The sequence below is a fragment of the Malurus melanocephalus genome, unplaced genomic scaffold (assembly GCF_030028575.1).
Source record: "Malurus melanocephalus ecotype Western Australia unplaced genomic scaffold, MMel_1.1 scaffold_27, whole genome shotgun sequence".
Taxonomy (NCBI): domain Eukaryota; kingdom Metazoa; phylum Chordata; class Aves; order Passeriformes; family Maluridae; genus Malurus; species Malurus melanocephalus.
In genome coordinates, this window is record NW_026623259.1 from 3483127 (window position 1) to 3487565 (window position 4439).

Sequence of the window (4439 nt, forward strand, 5' to 3'; positions counted from 1 at the left end):
AAAAATATTCTTGCACCAGGTTAATGATAACTGATATATTTGAGAGATTTATGAGGAAAATAAAATACATAACTAGCTTTTCATCTACTTTCCCATATCAGTTCTGAAAGAACTGAAATTGCATATTCTTTTTCTCCATTCTTTTGGCATGGATGCTGTTTAATTTGTGTTCCTGATTCAGTAAATCAGTTCATCTTGACTTTATTTGCCCACAATTCAATTTTTTGTCATGATGTCTACAACCCACAAAAAGCTACTGGGTGTATCTACTTTCTCTTCCTTTAGGATCCTTATCAAAATTGACTTTTATCACAGAAATAATTAGCCTGAATACAGCTGATTCTTTCAGAAGGAGATGTGTCATCCCACACCCTTTATTGTTGCTAATTCCATTTGCACACTGATCTGGGAATTGCCAAAGCTGTCAGAGCACAGGTTGATATCAAAACATCCTGGCAAGAACCAGTCTGGATAAATTGCTACTGATAATTTGGATGTTCTGGGTGTGGTTTCTGAATTAACAAAAGGTGATGTCCCCAACTGCTTCTGATGAGCTCTTCCCCTGGCTCCAAATGTTTCAAAAAATTCACAAAGTGGAAATAATGGCCAAGGGCTCTCAGAGGAACGTTTATATGTTCAGAACTGATGTGGGGTGAAGGGTTAGGATTTAAGATTTTAGAAACAGAAGCTGCTTAACAGTGACAATTCTTTATGAGTGAATAATTTCACCTACACTGGGAAACATTCAACAGCTGACTGAAGAAACAACTACAACTACAAAAAAAAAAAAAAAAAAAAAAAAAAAAAAAAAAAAAAAAAAAAAAAAAAAGTCACAAAGTCACATCATGTTTTTGCCTCATCAGTGCCTGATTTATTTACTAGACCATGCCATCTTTTCCATATTAAACTATTCCTTTTTCTTTCAAGATGATAACTCACCATTRATAATCACTAGACATCACTCCTGAGAGGTTAGAAATCCAGCCCTACCGGGAATGAAAATGAAATTTCTCTTAGGAAATGGCATTTGCTCCATTGGAATGCCATCAAACTGACCCAAGGACCAAGGGGATTCAATGCCCATTAGGCTGGAACAACAATTATGGAAGCAAAGCCTCTGTGAAGCCAAACAAGTGGTGGTTGTTGTGACTGTGAAGAAAGGAAGGAGCATTTTTAGAGGACTCTTTTTTAGTAAATGGTGTGTCCATCAGCCTGCTGAGGAAAATTGGTCCTGTACCAGCAAAAGGCAAGAATACGAGTTTTGAATGGAGAAATGAAATTAAAAGGCGAAGAGAGGCTGTAAACTCCAAGAGTTTTTATTTGTTTTAAGTGAAACTACTGATGTGAGCACAGTTTGTTGTGTTCCAGCTCAGAGTGGGAACCTCTCTGGTGCAAAAGAATTAAATCCATCCTGAGGCTTTGTGTGGATCAAACCACCATGGGCTGCTGAGTCATATTTCACTGCAAGAACCAAGAAGAATTGAAAGGACAAAAAAAAAAAAATAGAAAAAAAAAATCAAAGTTTTCCATCCACCTATTTACTGCTTCTCTCATTGTGCAGAGGCATGGGGCCTCTCAGAATAAATCTCCCAAAGAACAAAGGTGAGAAATGATCCACAGGATGAGTGGTCTCTGAGTTGGCCAACACTGACAGGCTGTGTCTGCCAGCAACGCTTTTAGGRATGGTTTTAAAAATCATCAGGAAAAGAAGTGACTTTCTCACTGATTTTCTTTGTCATGCATACAAATCACCACAAATGGAGAATTTGGAGCCGTCAGCCCAAGATCTTCCTTGCTCAACAGAGACACAGGAATCATTAGGAGCAYTCACAAAGCAGAGATGCAGTTTGGTGGAAGGAAATGAAGGAGTGGTTTATCTAAAAGTAGTTTATCCTGGAAACCAAACTGTGAAATGTGGGTGATATGAAAGGGTGTTTTAGGCTCTGACCCACTTTTCAAGGCCCTTGGGGATTGCTTGGAAAACACCTTTTAGGACACTGGGTCCATTTTGCTGCTATCAGAGGCAATTGTTCTATCACCATTTTCTCAAGTTCTGTTTCCTGCAGAGGATTATTTTTTGCAGCCCATTTTTCCCAATTGCACTTTTGTAATATTCTCATTTAATCTGACATTTGGAAACTTTTTTCTATTCACCATCTTAAAGTTACTCCTTGGTGAGCTGGTACCCATTTTGTAAAATTTCAGTGTTTCCTATTAATTTAAATAAGCTGTAGTTTGCTTTTCTTTATGACCTGATGTTTATTCACATCAACTGAAAAAATATCTGAGCCACTTGACTGCTGTTGTGCTTACATTTCTCTCTGGCCAAAATTCAGGATAGCAAAGATAAGGAGATACCTAAAGCTGAGCTGATGTTTAAATGCTTTCCAAAATAAAGATATTTTTATAAGGAGATACCTAAAACTGAACTGATGTTTAAATGCTTTTCAAAATAAAGATATTTTTAATACCAAATGAAAAACTCACCAAAATAACTTCTGACTTCTGTGCTTACCATGTTCTCTTGAATTAAGGTCACTTTTGTGTACTATTTCAGTAGCACAAGGGAAATGGCTTTGTAAGCAATTTGGTCTTTACAAAAAAAAACAAAACCATCCCATTCCAATTAAAATAAATTTTATGAGTTTCCTGCTGCAATTATTTTCAGGTGCTTTGTTTCCATAAGCGAACTCAACTACTAATCAGCTACTCATTAATCTTAACTATCTTTGTWTGTCATCTCCATGCATCTTAAACAGATGAATAAACAAGCCAAATTGAAATGTAATGGGTTTAGGTTATCTRCTTCTTGGATAAATTAAATAAAATTAGATTTAGTGCACCAGTTTGCACATGTGGATATTAATGAGTGTAGAGGGAGAGAKGTTCACATGAACCTGTTGGAGCTAAGCCCACTCAATATCAGTCCAAATTCACAAATATAAATTTTGTTAGCCAATACCAATAACTCTATGGCTGTTGATACAGCTATGAGAGATGAAATCTCCCTCTGAGCAGAAGACTATGGAGAAAATGGTTGAGGACTTCCAATATCTCCTGCAGCTCAACAGTTGCTGCTCCATTTAATTCTTGACTTCAGCCAAGTCCATCCATGGAAGAGGAAAGAAAAATCTCAGAGCAAAGTGAAAAACTGTCCCTGTCTCTGCTCCCTCTTGTGGTTTCGGCATTTCAGTTCACAAGGGAAAAAAGCAAAGTGCAACAGAGAAGCTGCAGCAGCAATTTAAGGGTTTCTTTATCTGAAAGGCTGTGATGTGCATTTCCCCGATCCTTCTCCTCTCTGATGTCTCAGGGTGGAACTGATGGGGATTTTTTTTTTGTTCTCTGTTTTCCTCTCCATTCACTTTCAGGGTTAAAAGCTAGTCAGCTCTGTTTTTTTTTGTAAAATTATCTGTGAGTCACGGGGGCATGGAAGCCTTGGCAATCGAAGAGTGTACTCAGGACAAGAACCAAACACATCCGTAAAGTACAGCCACTGGGAGAAAATTGAGAAGCGGAAATTACATTGGTTTAAAATGAGGAAAAAATAAAGTTCATTTAAAATTGGGAATGTGAATTAGAAAATCCATCTGGACGTAGTTCTCTGCAAGTTTAAGCACAGAGGTTCCTTTTTACAGCAAAACTTCACAAAACTGTTGTGGAGTCTCCACAGAGACAGCACCGATGGAGGGATCATCTCTCCTCCTCTAAGATGTGAGATCCCAGCCTGGCATCCACAGAATTATGGGATCACAAATTCATTGAGGCTGGAAAAGCCMTCTAAGCTCTCAAATCCAACCTTTAACCCAGCACTGCCAGGTTCAGCACCRTGCCACGTCCCTTTGTGCCACATCTCCGTGTGTTTGAACCCCTCCAAGGATGGCGATTCCACCATTTCCTTGGGCAGCCTGTTCCACCCTTCCAGTGAAGAATTTTCTCCTAATATCCAGACTCAACATATCCTGTCACAACTTGAGGCTGTGTGTAAGTACAGAGGAAATGTTTCCCCTCTGCCTCCGTCCTWACACATTCCCTCTTCCTGTGCCCTGCAGGACAAACTGACTTGAGCTTTATTCAGATTAAATCAGCAAAACAGCTCCAGTGCCAGCTGGGGGTCCAGAGGAACCAGCCTGTGCATTCACAAAGCCAGCAGGGGTTGAAATTATATCCTCCCTCTCATCCAGCCTCCTAATTGTCACYGTCGATCTTCCACGTGCCACACATCACCAGCAAACCACCTGGAAACTCCCCTGGAAAGTGAGCCCAGGCATTAAAATTCAGCTGCAATATGCCTGAGTGGGGATATCAAAAGGATTTAGACTTTATCCTGTTTAGATTGTAGCTTTTGATACAGYGCCTTTGGGAAATATATGTAAAGCTGTTAATATTTTAAAAGTTAAATAAGGTACATTGTATTGCTTGAAAGTATTAAAAAAAAAAAA